A 16,799-nucleotide genomic window follows, 5' to 3' on the forward strand; every position below is an offset into this window, starting at 1 on the left:
CTACCAGCCACTGGGAAGTGGCACAAGATCATGGGAGATCATTGGACAGTTGGTCCAGAGGGACTTTGGTACCCTGGAAGGGGAGGACTATATCATGACCTGACTGGAGAGAGAGAGAGAGTCAGTGTGAGTAACCAACAGAAGGGGGCGCCAGATCGGGTGGGAGCTGATCCACAGATGTAGCCACAAGGAGGTTCCACCTGCAGTGAGTGTACCCCACTACACTTGTAATAAAATTTTAATTACCACTTACTGTATTGTAACTTGTGCTTCTTGTTTTGTGAAGACCAGACATTTAAAGGCCAGAGCAAGAACAACATGCTTGAGCAAGGCTCTTCATTTGGCAGAGTATAATTCCTTCCCCTTCATTCTCTTTCTCTAGGTTCCTATTCCATGCCTCTCTTCATGATATTAGAGTCCCTCGCCATGGAGAGTAGTGGGATGTTATCTACCTTTTTCTGTTGACTGTGCAAGTTTCCCAAATGACAATAGGAATAGACCAAGAAATATTACTAGTTATACAAAGATCCTCTCTGAGGGAACATTCAATTTGAGACTAGATGTATAAATGAATCATTTTAAACTATAGGAATTCATACACAGAAGTCAGAGAACGGTGACTAGAATTGTGGCAGGATCAGGAAGGCCAATGTATCCATTATAAGCCACAATTTTGAGATTTAATTTGTTAAATATAAATACTAAAGAGTCAGCTAAATGACAGAAGAAAATACAAGTATAAGCATGCCTTTCAAGGCTTCCTGTCCCTTCAATAGAGGTAATTCTTCTAATCATTGTCTTTATACTGCTGAACGGTTAAGAACAGAAGATTTAGAATTAAGTACATTATATGAAGATAGAGAACCGCACTGAAACTTTTACCATGGACTGGTATTTTGCTAAGTGGAAGTGAGGCTGGGGGAGGAGGAGTAAGAATATGAGAGTGCCCACAGTCTGGGATATCATTTGGAGAGTTCACTTTAACATATTTAGCTGCAATGAGCTCCCACTTTCCTGTTGGGTCAGCATAGTGATGATACTTATTAATCCAGCTTGCTACTGTTTGTATAGAGAATAGAACACTTCTCCAGCTCACCTTTTTTAACCTTTGGAACATTGTCAGATGTGTATTTGTAAGTGGGTGGAGGGACAGAACCTATTTCTGGGGCATACATGACAGTGTGGTGAAGTATAAAGGTTTTATCAGCATGAAATTGGAATAGACACTTGATAACACGTGACAAAGTCTTCAGTAAATTGTGTATGTCTTCCCAAGTGAATGCCGACAAAACCTTCAAACCACACCAAAATGTATTTCGTTTACGCCACATACCTTACAAAAAAATTATTTTACGTATGATTTAGAGGTCTAAAGCGTGTGAACAAAATTCAGGGGGAGCCATAAAAACATCTAAAAGAGAACTAAAGTAGGTTTTCTAGACATAAATAAGTCATGATTTGAAGGTCTGATATGGGGTTTTCTTGGCATTTTTACCTGTAGAAGAGCAGTTACTAACACAGAACTGACTCTTGCCTGCCTTGAGCCTCAGGCAAGGTAATTTGGTGGAAGGACCATTTCACTGGCAAGATTTTTAAAAGTCAGCAGCTGTTTGAAGTTGCTACATGTTACAATAAATCCAAATGAGATGAATTAGTGGAAAAAATGACAGATGAGGTTGTCAAAGGTGCATGATGAGTTTGTTTAGTACATGGCTGTGCAATTTATCAGCTGCACATATGTAATTTTATATACGTTATTTTACACACACACCACGCAACAAGTGTTTTTTCCTCCTAAGTATTTGTTTGACTAACATTTGGGAAATGCCATATGTTCTACAGATGAAATGTAACCAAATTGTTGGCATCCAGGTTGGTTTCTTGTAAAGAAGCATTAGCAGCCTAATATTGTTTTAAGCATGAAAAGCCCTATCTTTTCTATTTAATGGAGCAACTTATTTATTTGGTGTGCTATAAGTAAGGCTATGATTTTGTCACAGAGGTCCCGGAAGACATGGAATCCGTGACTTCCTCCGTGATTTCAACCCCGACGGCTGGGAGCTGCAGGGTCCCGCTGCCTCCCACAGCGGCAGGGAGCTGTGAGGCATCCCCACTGCCTGAGGCAGGGGGCCCCCAAGCTTCAAGCTGCCATGGGCAGCGGTGGTACCCTGCAGCTCCCCACCACCACAGTGGGTCAGGGGTATCCCCACAGATACCGGAGGGCAGGGGGATCCCCAACAGCTCCCCGTCACAGTGGCAGCAGGTGGATCCCCAACAGCTCCCAGCCGCCAGGAGGGGGCTGAGGGATCCTGCAGCTCTGAGTCCCCACAGGTGGTGGGGGCCCTGAAGCTCCCAGCCACCCCACAGCTGCCCAGCACCTTCCCATTTTATCATGGATATTTTTAGTAAAAGTCAGGGACAGGTCACAGGCTTCAGTGAATTTTTCATTATTGCCCATGACCTGTCCGTGACTTTAACTAAAAATATCCGTGACAAAATCTTAGCTTTAGCTATGAGACAAATGTCAATATTTTATACAGAGATGGAAACTATTGAAATTAAATCCATAAAGCCCAAAACATACCAAGTAAAGCTGGTTAAATAAAAGGAAAATGATTTTCCCACCAAAAAAAAAAAAAATCTAAGTAGCTCCCATTACAGTTTCATTACAATGTGTCTGAAATGGATACATCATCCGTTCTTCAGAGGTTTAAAAAAAATTACCAAAATTTTTATTGAAATAGTTTTTGAAGTTTTCCATTGACTGAAAATCCAGTTTTCAAATAAACAGAATCTTTCATGATTTAAAAAAGAATTCTGATAAAATATTTCATAGAAAATTGCACAGAATCCAGAATGTTTTTATAGTAAAGACATCTTTTATCAAGTTTTAGATTTGCAAAAAAGCCATTCATCAACTACAAATTTTTTTTTGGAAAAAGTTTCAAATAGCTGTAATGACAAATAATGTAGAAATAGTTCTCTTTATAGTTTATAACCTTTACACTAAGGATATGTTGTAGTCCATCTATTATTACATTCTCAGGTTTGTTAGAAACTTGAGAGACCCATTTTCTGCATACAACAGAAAACTATAAAATAACATAAATGCTACAGTTTCCGAACACAAGACAATGCCTGAATAACACTGAATGCTTATAAAAGAAAGAAAAGCTAAATCTGATAATAAATAACCTTATATTCTGAGTGAACATAAGAATGGCCGTACGGGGTCAGACCAATGGTCCATCTAACCCAGTATCCTCTCTTCTGACAGTGGCTGGTGCCAGATGCTTCAGAGAGAATGAACAGAATAGGGTAATTTTGAGTGATCCATTCCCTGTCATGAAGTCCCAGCTTCTGGCAGTCAGAGGTTTAGGAATACCCAGAGCACAGGGTTGCTTCCCTGAACATCTTGGCTAATAATATTGATGGCGCTGAAAGTCCAAATGCACTATATTGACTGGTATCAGAGGGGTAGCCGTGTTAGTCTGAATCTGTAAAAAGCAACAGAGGGTCCTGTGGCACCTATAAGACTTCCACAGACAACCTGCCAACCTTAAGCATATTCTCACCAGCAACCATGCACCGCACCATAACAACTCTAACTCAGGAACCAACCCATGCAACAAAGCTCGATGCCAACTCTGCCCACATATCTACACCAGCAACACCATCACAGGACCTAACCAGATCAGCTACAACATCTGCACGTCCACCAATGCTATATATGCCAGCAATGCCCCTCTGCTATGTACATTGGCCAAACTGGACAGTCACTACGCAAGAGGATAAATGGACACAAGTCAGATATCAGGAATGGCAATATACAAAAACCTGTAGGAGAACACTTCAACCTCCCTGGCCACACAATAGCAGATGTAAAGGTAGCCATCTTACAGCAACAAAACTTCAGGACCAGACTCCAAAGAGAAACTGCTGAGCTCCAGTTCATTTGCAAATTTGACACCATCAGATCAGGATTAAACAAAGACTATGAATGGCTATCCAACTACAGAAGCAGTTTCTCCTCCCTTGGTGTTCACACCTCAACTGCTAGCAGAGCACCTCACCCTCCCTGATTGAACTAACTCGTTATCTCCATACTGATTTATACCTGCCTCTGGAGATTTCCATTACTTGCATCTGAAGAAGTGAGGTTCTTACCCACGAAAGCTTATGCTCCCAATACTTCTGTTAGTCTTAAGGTGCCACAGGACCCTCTGTTGCTTTATATTGACTGGATCATCCTTGGTCATATGCTCATTGACAGCATTAAAGAATTCTAATAGATTGGTGAGGCATGATTTCCCTTTACAAAAGCTGTGTTGACAACTCTTCCCCAACTTATCATGTTCATTTACATGTCTGATAATTCTTTTCTTTACTATAGTTTCAACCAGTTTTCCCAGTACTAAAGTTAGGTTTGCTGGCCTCTAACTGCTGGAATCACCTCTGGAGCCTTTTAAAAAAAATCAATTTTACATTAGCTATCCTCCAGTCATCTGGCACAAAAACTGATTTAAGCAATAGGTTACATAACCACAGTTACTAGTTCTGCAATTTCATATCTGAGTTCTTGCAGAACTCTTGGGTGAATCCCACGTGGTCCTGGTGACTTATTGTTTAATTTATCAATTTGTTCCAAAACCTCCTCTGACACCTCAATCTGGGACAGTTCCTCAGATTTGTCAACTAAAAAGAATGGCTCAGATGTGAGAATTTCCCTCATATTCTCTGCGGTGAAGACTGATACAATGAATTCATTTAGCTTCTTTGCAACAGCCTTGTCTTCCTTGAGAGCACTACTGGATCGTGTATGCAGTCCACAGATGTGTCGGAAAGCATGGTGCAAGCAGGTGGCCTTTCCCAATCTGCTCTAAAGCAAAGTCCACAAACTATGCTGAGTGAATAGTTCTTCTCCTGCCTGGGGTTTGGCTTTATTAACAAAAAACAAACCAAATTAACTGACATTCAATTCAGGATTCCTATCTCAGCCCACACCTTCCATCTAGACAGCCACTCCTATCTCCCTTATATCTGGCCTGTGTAACAAGTCACCTGTCAATCAGCAGAACCCATTTAATCTTTTTCCGGTACTAAATCGGGGAGGGAGCCTGGCGGGAGGAGGTGGGGTGGCGGCTAGATGCGGGAAGGATTCAGGCAAACAATTCCAAGCCTGTTTCACATGGCAGACCTAATACACAGAACCTTGTTTATCTACCATCGTCAGCTCCCTTTAGCCTTCTGCTAGGCAAATTATTTCTTTCTCCTATACTATTCCTGAACAATAATAATGTAGCTGTGCAAAAAATCAATTTATCCAAAAATGTTTATTTCCTTTGAAGCTGGTGTTCCTTTAATGTTAACTTTTACACAAATAGTTTCCCAGGTAAATCTAAGGGGCAGACACTTTTCCAAAAAAGAGATGGGATATTATCATAATCTATTTTTGTCTTCAGGTGCCCACCGAAATGTAAGACCTTATTCTACCTTCTTCTAATTATAATCTGTATGGCCTCAACCAGATTTTGCCTGACACCAAACTGTACAGAAAAATTGTATTCTGCTGGTATAATGGAAATGAATCAGTGAGGGAGATAATAAGCATTACTAACTTTCAGTGATCCCTGAAAATATATTCCTTAATAACACGTTGTTTATCATTGGGTCAGGAGAGAAAGAAAGTTGAGAGCCATTCTGTAAAGACTTTTAAGCTGTGTTTGGTTGCTTAATGCAGCCTCTAGCTTAGTATAATTGAGCAATCTTATTATTCAAGCAGTGATTTAAGGTTTGGTCTCCTACATAGCAAGAGAGTGCCCGAACTCCTGGGCTACAGGCCAGTCTACAGTAGGTGTTTCTCCGTCTCCTGTTGAAGCTATTCCACTTTGTATCAATAAATAGTCCTTGGGCCAAAGAAAGAGTGAAAATGATTATAGCCTGGTGGCTAGGGCACTCACTTGGGAGATGGGACACCCAAATTCATGTTCCTGCTCCAATGACTATTTAATTATTTATCCACAGTGGAAAAGCTTCAATAGGTGAGAATGAGAGCACCCCATAGCCTGGAGCAAATATCCTCACCCATTCTGTAGGAGACCCAAGTTCAAATCCCTTCTCCCTAGCAAGAGGAAGGGGGAACTGAACAAGTATCTCCCATATCCCAGGTGAGCCTTAACCACAAAGCTAAAATTTATGAGGGAAGCGGCAGCAGCTTCTCCTCCCCCCATTTTGTGAATCTAATCCCTTAAAAGCACCAGCAAAACAAAACATTTTCGGTGGAATTAAACATTTTGTTCCACCCAAAACAAACTTCTTTTGATGATTCACCAAAATTTTTCAGAAATTTTCAAATTCAATTTAAACCCCAACCTTTCCCCCCCCCTCCTTGACTTTTTGGAAAATCAAGTGAACCCAAAAAATCAATTATTCATCCAGCTCTAGTGGCCTGGCTCAGATGTCTCACTTAGCTACTTCCCAATGCCATTTTAGAGACATACAGCAGAAATCATTTTAATTTTACAGCTTTTTAAAGATAGCAAATCAAATGAAACATAATCCCTTGCTGAGTACCATCTATATGTTAATTCAGTTAACTGAACTGATATTGAGGATTATTATATATATATATTTATAAGATATATAGGCACACACATAAAATAATTTGCAATATCAGTTCAGTTAACTGAATTACCCTCACCGAGTTTCTCCAACCCAGGAGCTTCTGTCATTTTGATCCTGGACTGATGTGAATCACTCATTGTTACAATCACCATCACTGAAATCCTGGGCCCATTGAAGTCAATGGCAAATTTTCACATAATAAAAGGTATTTTCTATAAATCTAAACCAATAAATAAATTTCCTCTTTCAAAAAAAGAGCTTCTTACATCTTTTGTCACTATGGAAGCAAACAAAACATGTTCTCACACACATAGGCACACTCCAAATGTCAGGATCAAATTTTTGTCAAATAGGACATCCTTGGTTAAATGAGGCTTATGCCACCTAAATGACCAGTATCTACCTAATAGAGTTTGGTCTATGAATTTGTGTTTGAATGCAGATTCAGAGGAAGGAATATTAATTCTCTAGAACTGCAGTCATAACATTTTGCTGGACATTAATCATTATTCATACTATGGAAGAATGAACATTGCTTTGTAACTACTACAGAGTATCTCCTGAATGTATTCGTTCTCGATGCTATATACTTCTCTCCTCACGATGATGGACAAACAGACAACGCCTTGCTGCATTTACAATGGAAGTTGGGAACAGAATTCAATTTGCAAATACACAAATCAAATACAACTGAAATAATAAGAACACCACACAGGCTATGCATAGGAGCAACAAACCTTTTGATAACTACAACACCCAACAACAACAGAACCAACCAAGCACACTGAAAATTTCTGGTAGTTATATAGTGTTTGCTCACTAGACTGAATACAGCACTTCATCATAATATGATTACACTGGAAGTCTGTGTGTGTTTCTATGTTTTATTAAGCTCCATATTCACTTAAAAAGGACCAGAACAAGGAATTCTATTTTCTACATGAAGGAAAGATATCAGCCTAACAGCTGATGATCACATTTTGATATAAAACATGATATAAAACTTTATGAAACAGTTTTGAAAACACTCATGCAATTTAAGTTATTTTTTCTTCGCTTTCTTAGAATTTGGGGGTTCCCTTGGTTCACTCATAATTAATCAGGTATGTTTAAACATCTTTTTACTATTTCACCCGGCAGTTCTTAAAGGCATGAATGTCACAGCATATATTAAATATGTATAGAGTCAGACATCGCTTTCATGATTAAAGTCCATTCTCGAAAATGACATCAAAAAGCTGTACAGATTATATACGATAGAATCTGCTAGCTGTTGGATAGAATATATCACAATATGTACATATTTGTTAAACGATACCCCAAAAGCAAATAGTGGGCTGTTTCAACCTTTCATTTAAAGCAAAAAACAAAACAAACCTTCATTGCATGTTACCTTGAATGAAGATCATTAATAAGAAATGTAAGATACAGAGAATAAGTGAAATATGGAAAAGATCAAATCAGATCACACCAAGCACAATATGGAGTTCCACTTTGCTTTTTTGCTTTCATTCATATATGCTGCCATTAACCTTAAATTCTTGGATTTTTAATGTATGTATGTGAGCTATGGCCTGCTTATGCAGGAGTATTTCCTGGATACTGAAGACCCACATAGGTGTTTTGTAAAATGCTTCTTGGGCCTGCAGACCAGATACTGCCAAATAGGAGTTAACCTCACTTGTCAATGGGTGACACTTGCTTAATGACAACATTATTGTTGGAGGAGATTGAGGGTGAATGCTGACCATAATCTTACAGTGTGGTATGCTCTGGGTGAAAACCTGACTCCGGTAAACTCTATGGCAGTTTTGCCTTTCCAGGATTTCACCCTATAACTTATTACTGTGTGGATACCCTGGGGTGAAGGATTCATGATTACCTTATTGTTTTCCCCATGACTGTCTGGAATGGAAATGTTTTTTTCTGTTTACTGAAATGGGAGAAATATGGAGCAATTTTCACATATGGCATCCATGGTGAGAGTTTTCTCACATGCAGTAACTGAAATATTTCTGAAGTTTTAAGGGAAGAGGTTAACCTTTTACCACCTTCACAAACATCATGATGCTGTGATGTCCGTGGATTCTTACTGACCAGGCTTTTTTCCCCTGGACTTTCCTACCTTCTTACATAACCGAAGCTTGTTTGCAGTGTTGTAGCTGTGTTGGTCCCAGGAGATTAGAGAAACATGGGTGGTGGTGGTGAGAAAATACCTTTTACTGGACCAACTTCTGTTGGTGAAAGAGACAAACTTTTCCCTAGAGTTATTCTTCAGTACCTGTGTAGCTTGAAAGCTTATCTCCTCCACCAACAGAAGTTGGTCCAATAAAAGATACTACTTCATCTGCCTTGTCTCTCTAAAATGTGAAGTTTGACCATCACAGCAGGATGTTGCATCATGACACAGTAATACAGCAGTCTGAGGATATTTCAGGACTGTTTCAGATCCTGCAAGCCTAAGGATATGGGAACATCCAGCTCAAAATTGGGACAGGGGAAAACATGAACATGCCCATCTGGTAGGGATTGATTGATTTCATCTCCCATTAATTGGCTCCCCTTACCCCCCTCGTAGCACTCATATATTAGCAATTTACAGCCAAACTAGAGAATTCTTCTTCATTTTTTGTACAATTTTTCTTGTTAAGCACTTAAAATGTAATATAAAAGCACTTAGCCACATTTTTATGTACTGTCTCTATTGTTCAAGTATTAGACTTTCCATTGTATTTTACATCAAAGACAAATGTTAAATAGTTGTTCACCCAACCTGAGTTATATAACACACATTTTTCCAAAGAGGAAATTTTTCAAAGATCTCTTTAAGCAGCAGATATTGTTAGATCTTAAAATCCCATTTAAAAAGTAAACTCAGAAAATCAATATTTCCATTTCGAAAGAAACCATAAAAAGAAGAAACTTGGTAGAGTTCGAGATTTTGCAATCCTCTCTAATTAGTTTTATGTACCCAATAATTAGTTTAAGTTTTCAGCCCCTCTTTTTCCCCTTTAAGTTAAATTCTTTTTTATTTTTAAAACTAGTTTGATTCTTTTTCTCTCTCCTTTCTTTGCTCCTTAATGTTGGCTCTTCTGTGTGTTTTCCCCTCCAGCATGCTCTGTTCCTTGTCTCATCCTATATTTTCTCTTGCCCCTTTTTCCTCCAGTTTCTTAAAAGTGACCCCTCAACTTGAATCCTTTTTTAAAAAGTCCAAAGTGGTTATAGAGAGAACATCCACCCAAGACACCTGGCGAATTGTTGTGGTTTTCTTTTCTTTTTAAAAACATTTCTTTCCCCACTTTTGTTGTGAGTGTGGGGAGAGGGGAAGGAGAGAAACCCTACTGAGGCCCTGATCCTACAGGAGGATCCACTACTGGAGGATCCCTGTACCCATGCAGAGAACTATTGATTTAGATAGAACTTTGCACTGGCACAGGTATACACACTAATGAATACATACTATGAAGATCAGGTCACCAGTGAGCTAAGTAACTGACTATTGCAGCAGAAACTGTGAAATTGATCACAGTATATAGAGTTTTCTCTCAAATGCATGAAGTAAAAAAACTGGGGGGAAAACAAAAACATTTTCCCTCTACTATTTCATTTACAGTAATTATAGGTGCAATGTGTAGAAATACACGGTCAACAATTTTCAGAGAGAATATGATTTTTTTTTAAGTTAACGTGTTCCTGTAAGTAGAATACAAACCCTATTTGAGTTCCATTTTTTAAACCCACATTGTTTAAGTGGGAAAAATTAGGCAAAGTGAGTTCATTTCTCCTTAACAAAAAAAGGGGAACAAACTGAAAATATTTTTTCAAGGATATGTAATTCAGACAGAAATATTTTCTCTATATATGATCCTTTGCCAAGAGTTATTTTTTCTGTACAAATGTGAAAATATCAAAATTGTTGACATTAGAAGGATGGCAAAAATAAAATAGTAGATGCCCATCAGTTTTAAAAGCATTTTGATATTCCCACAACTCCAAAATGCCTTTATTTTACACTTAAGTGTTTCAGATTCAAAGTACATAATAAGGAGGTACTAACTTCTGTTAAGATGAATATCAAGAATTATTGATGTGAGGTCATCTGGATTTATTTGAAGGCATAATAAATCTGGATATTCACTGCAATATGATTTAATCATTATAGGCTCTTTTATGTATAGATATAGTTTCCTGCCATTGGTTGTGGTAGAGTATTTTATGCCTTTTGTAAACTACAGTACCCCATCTGGTGCTTTGCAATGGACAGAGCTATACATCAAGCAGCCTCTTTCCAAAGAAAACATTGCTGGATTGTGGGCTGTTTTTCTATCACTACTGATTCAATAACTAGAAAAAGCACCTGATGCAAACATCTGGAAATGGAATGCAAATCTGATGCAGAGATTAGCTAAATCTACATTATATATTTCCATGTTTACTCTTCTTAAGATCCATATGTTAATTTGAAAGCATAAGTAATCATTAAGGTGTATAATTTGGCATATTTTATAAGCATTTTGTGATATCCTCTTTGTTTGGCTTGTAAGGTTATACACACAAATAAATAAGACTTGTTCTATCAGCCCATTTATATTTACCAAAGGGAAACGTAATGGCTTCTTCATTACATTCTCTTATATATATATATATATATACACACACACACACACACACACACACACACACACACACACACATACTCTATAGAACTCAAATAATTGGGAGCAGCATACAAGCATCAAATGGCAGAAATTGGCCTACATTATTTAAATGACTGGGAATTCGTTGAATTTTTAGAAAGTAGATTATAGAAACATTTCTTTTTCAAAATATAAAACAGATATCATTACTATAAATAAGAAGCTCAAAAAGCAATTAGATAAGAGCACAACTTAATATTCAGAACTGGTCAAAAGAGACTATTTGAACTTTTTCCAACAGAAAATGGTCTTTTTAAAAAGCAAAAGCTTTTGCAAAAAGCTTCCAGTTTTTTAAATGTTCCATTTTTTCCACTGAAAATTTTGATATTTATATTTTCAGAATCCCCTCACTTCTTTTTTTTTTTTGTCACTAACTGCAATAGAATAAAGTTCTCCCTACCCAACACACTTTTTCCATTTTTCCTTTGGCCATTTGGTAACTTTTCAATAATTGAAGAACTTTGAAAAGTCAGACAGTGGCCAAAGAAAAAAATGAAAATGCGAAGAAAACCCTAGCATTATTTATTCAATTGCATTCAGTATGGAAGAGAGTTAGGGGAAAAATAAAACACAGAAGTTTCAAAATTCCAATTCCAAATTTTTTTTTTAAAGTTTCAAAAAACAAAAACAAAAAATAATTTTGAAATGAAAATGACTTCAAAATCTGAATTTTTTTGATCAGGTCTATGCTGCTGTACTCTTTTTTTTTTTTTTTTTATTCTCCCCAAGAGGAGATGCACCGTTCCTGGAGACACTGCAATACCGGGTCAATGCATGGGGTGGACAGAGCAAGCTCCTATTCCATCCCCCTGTTCCAAAAATCAATTTAATATACAGTCCTCAAATAAAGGACATATCAGATACTAAACTGATAAGAACAGATACTACACTTGACCAGAGCTCAGAGAGCTCCCAGTTTTCTCTGCCTCTGCTTTTGGTACGCATACCATTCAGAGGCACCATTAGGTTCATTATCACTGCCATCTCTCTACAATACCTGAAGAAGAGCTCTGTATGGCTCGAAAGCTTGTCTCTCTCACCAACAGAAGTTGATCCAATAAAAGATATATCTCACCCACCTTGTCTCTCTATAGCTCTACCATGACAGTTAGCCAGATATATTCCTTAACCTTGCAAGGTAAAGTAGGTTCAACCAGAGCCTACAGACTGTCTCTCTTCTACTGTGCACTCAAAATAAGATGGCTTCTTTCACCAATGTGGTACAGAGAAAACAGTAAAGTTACAGTAAAGAATTGCTTCCCAAAAGGGACTTGTCATCTGCAGCTAATGTAGGTATTTTCATGAAATGAAAAAGAAACAAAATTAAAGCATGATACACCTTTCTATACTCATTCTTTGAAGCATCACTAAATTCAAACAATAGCAATAGACTTAACTCCATAGTAACTAATACCATTAGATGTTCATTTTTTTGCTAGGGATGGAGTTACAACATTTCACATTTCAGGAAATTATTTTTTTATGAAATAATTAAGAGCTCAAATACATTCCAAGCTGTCTCAGGTAAAAGGCTTTTTCCCCCCCATTCTTTGTCTATAGTTAATTTGTCCCCTTTCTATTGTAAATAATGAACAATGTAATGGGCAAAATGCCCTACCAAATAAATCTATCATTTTGCATAGAAAGTGGCTCATGTTTGAATGAGAAAAAAGAAAATGGTATAATTTCATAAGATTCTGTTTTCTTGGAGTTGAATTTAGACTAAGAGGAAAGAGGAACTGAAAAGGTCAGTAAATGTACTTCATTTACTTAGGTTTTTTATTTTAATATTTAAGATCTTTATAATACTGTACATTTATGCAGTTCCCTGATGTTATCATTTGAATTATGCATTTTCTTATGCTGAGATTTGGGGATCAGAATAGAACTGCTCGATTTCATTTTATACTCCTCTATTCTGATCCCTGAAATACTTGTGACACATTCCAGTGATTCCTGTAATGATACCTTTAGAGCATCCCACACATTTATATTAACCTTCAGTTGAGTTCACAAATATGTTCCTGGAAAATCCTGTTGCTCAAAAAATCCTGTGTGTTCATCCAGCAGTGTGAGTAAAAACCAACTTAATTGTCCTTACTTGGATGAGATCATATGGGGGGTACACTACATTCTGTTTGAACTGCCCACATCATTCTTTTTTTTATCTATTCCAAGTAAAGGAAAAGAAGCGAATAAAACCTTGCTGTGGCAACAGTGGGAGAGGCAAAGGATTAGAGCTGTGCTATTTAAAGTAGTAGTAAATGTTTGAGTTCAGTCTTCAACTGACAGTACTGTGAGATATTAAAAAGGTAGGTTGGGGGATCTTTAGCTGTGGTCACTCTGTCACAGCCAAGTCCCACCATGGCATTTCACACCCATAGTGAAAGACAGGGCTGAGGTTTTATTTATTATCACGTCTTCCCACAATAGGAACAGAGGCCCTTGTCAATGCTTAATTTTGTAATTATGGACTGTGTATGATGGCTGGATGGGTGTAGACTGTGAGGGATGTTCTTAAGGGATACTAGATATCCAGCTCCGTGGAAGAGATGCATCCCTGTGTGTTTTACTTTGTTTCCTCTATAGCCTCTGGTTCACTTGACTAACCTCAGTAGCAGAAGGGCTAGATGCCCACAGAATCCATCTACCCCAGACCTCCAAACGCAAGTGTCCTACTCTGGTGAAGGGCAGCAGTTCTGTGGTAGGATGGTGACCATCGATTTGAAAGTTGGAAATTCTGTCTGAGGTTGTTTAAAAGGATTCTTGATTGTATGCTTCCATCTTTGCTCGTAATGCATTGCTTTCTAGAATCTTTTGTCTGTCAGATGGACCTTACTTACTTGGAAGTCCTTACTGGTTAACTCAGTTCTGTCCCTTTAATGGCTACCGCCTGGTGGCTAAGAGGACAACAAGCATTAGAGTAGGAATCTGGAGGAACAGGGGAATAGAGACTGTGTCTGAAGGGGAGAGAGGACTGATTCTCCAAAGTTTGTAGTGGGCATGGTAAGTGAAAGTCAAAAGACTTTTTCCAGATGTAGACCAGCGATCAACATTTATTCTGGTCCTCTCTGGGGTTCCATCTGTGGAACATAGAACACTGGCTGACAGGGACCCGACTGACCCTGTAGAAAAGTTCATGCTGATTAATGCATGTTCTTTGGATAACGAGGTTGTCATAAACCATAATTCAATCATAAGGTCCCTGACTTTGCATGCATTACTGAGATTTGTCTGGATGATTCATCAGAGTTTATTGGCTCATCTTTCATTGGTAATATACTCAGTTTGGAATGAGCACAGAGAAGGCTTGGAAAATAGTGTAGCTGTGCTGATTGCATTTAACCTCATATGAAGGCGGACATTCAGCTCAGAAGCAGGTCTGAACGTGTCCACACAACATGAGAATCCCTAGATAAAATTAAATCTGGGATAGTCCTACTGCACTGCAGATCTCCCCATCTGACAGGAAGAGAGGATTTTGTCCAGTATGGTACCGGAGACAGCAAGTCTTTTGTTCCTTAGTTGCAGATGATTGCTCTGGTGTGTTGACTAGGGGCATGGCTACACTTGCAGATATAGAGCGCCGGCAGTTAAACCAGCCCTTGGAGATCACAGCAGGGAAAGCACTGCCATGTGTTTACACTGACAGCTGCAAGTGCACAGGCGTGGCCACATTAGCAGCTTTTGCAATGCCACAGAGAGCAGTGCATTGTGATAGCTATCCCAGTATGCAAGTGGCTGCAGCATGCTTTTCAAGTGGGGGGGTTGTGTGGAGTGTGACAGGGAGCGTGTTGTGTGTATGTGGGGGGAAAGAACATGTGTTTTGGGGGACAGAATGTGTCAGCATGCTGTCTTGTAAGTTCAGACAGCAGCAGGGGGAAGGGGAAAACCCCAACATCAGTTCCCACTCTCCCACCTCTCTCTCTCTCTCTCACACACACACACACACACACACACTCACACACACCCCTGCCTGTGCAGCAGGAGCATTCCACAGTAATGGGTTGCTTTATCCTGGAGCAGATAAGCATGCCGGCTGTCAGAAACGGAGCTTTGAAGGGGATATCCGCATGCCTGCAGCCGAGTTCAAAACAATGACGAGAGTGACCACTTGACTTCGGGGGATTATGGGATGTTTCCGGAGGCCAGTCACAACCCAGTAATGCAACACGTCATCCACACTGACACCCCAGTGCTCCAGCAGGGGTGCAGCGAGCTCTATGCTTCTTGTGGAGGTGGATTACCAGGAACACTCCGGCTTCAGAGTCCAGACGCTCTAAGTGCCTTGCCAGTGTGGACACCTCAGGAGTTAGGGCACCCGGGGCTGATTTAAGCGCTCTAACTTGCAAGTGTACCCAAGGTCTAAGGTTCTCATGGCCACTATGGAACTATTCCAGGCAGTGGTTGGGTCTATGTGTGTGCACACTTTGGATCTTATTTTTGGACTGGGAGTAAAGACTGAAGTATGAAGACTACAATGCCCCAAGGTCTTCTCCTAGTCAGATCTTTACCTCCTTCACACTGAGGTTAGGGCTCATTTTTGCACCCACCATGGTTGATGCACTGATTGGCCTCCAGAGACTAAAGGATACTAGCTGTGTTACAGTTACATTGGAGATAAAATACCATGCAGCCAGTGGTCTATTCTATAAATGTCCAGGTAAAACACTGTCCTTATCCTTTTGGTTTTATGTTATTTACTTATTTATTGCTTGGTATTTTTTGTCCAATAATTATCTCAAATGATTGTACGTGTGTTCAGAGGCCACAGGAGGAAGAGGGGTATCACACTACACTCCAAAACCCGTTCCCTTTTCCCTAGGGTTACCATATTTTGAGTGTCCAGAAAGAGGACACTCCACGGGCCCCGCCCCAACTCCACCCCTTCCCCAAAGTCCCCGCCCCAACTCCGCCCCCTCCCCTGCTTCCCGCGAACATTTGGTTCGCGGGAAGCCTGAAGCAGGTAAGGGGGGGCAAGTGGGGGGAGGAGGCGCGGCCCAGTCTGGCCCCCCCGGCGTCTCCAGCCTGGGTCGGCTCGGGCCCTGGGGTGCCGGCCCCGGGCCAGCCCCCGGCCGAGCACCGCCGGCCCCCGGCCCAGCACCGCCGGCCCCCGGCCCGGCCCCCGGCCCAGCACCGCCGGTCCCCGGCCCGGCCCCCAGCCGCCGGCCCGGCCCCTGGCCCAGCACCGCCGGCCCGGCCCCGGCCCCCGGCTCAGCACCGCCGGCCCCGCCCCGGCCCCCGGCTCAGCACCGCCGGCCCCGCATGTCCCGATTTTCCCGGACATGTCCGGCTTTTGGGGATTTCCCCCCGGACGGGGATTTGAAGTTCAAAAAGCCGGACATGTCCGGGAAAATCCGGACGTATGGTAACCCTACTTTTCCCTCCTGTTTTTGCAAAACATCTAGTTTCTTGTTGGACTGTTAAAATGTTTGGAATAATAACCCATCTAATGCTATTCTATAGCCTGGTTTACTG

The 16,799-nt window shown here is 40.2% G+C and overlaps 1 protein-coding gene and 1 non-coding gene across 7 annotated transcripts in view; both read right to left on the minus strand.

Moving 5' to 3' along the window:
* FRMPD4 (FERM and PDZ domain containing 4) overlaps positions 1-16,799 on the minus strand; it is a 504,114-nt gene that overhangs the window by 222,734 nt on the left and 264,581 nt on the right. The window lies entirely within an intron of this gene.
* Positions 12,051-12,241, minus strand: LOC112060459 (U2 spliceosomal RNA). Its single transcript, XR_002889760.1, has one exon. It is a non-coding gene; the product is annotated as a U2 spliceosomal RNA (small nuclear RNA).

Source organism: Chrysemys picta, chromosome 1, assembly GCF_011386835.1.
Source record: "Chrysemys picta bellii isolate R12L10 chromosome 1, ASM1138683v2, whole genome shotgun sequence".
NCBI lineage: Eukaryota > Metazoa > Chordata > Testudines > Emydidae > Chrysemys > Chrysemys picta.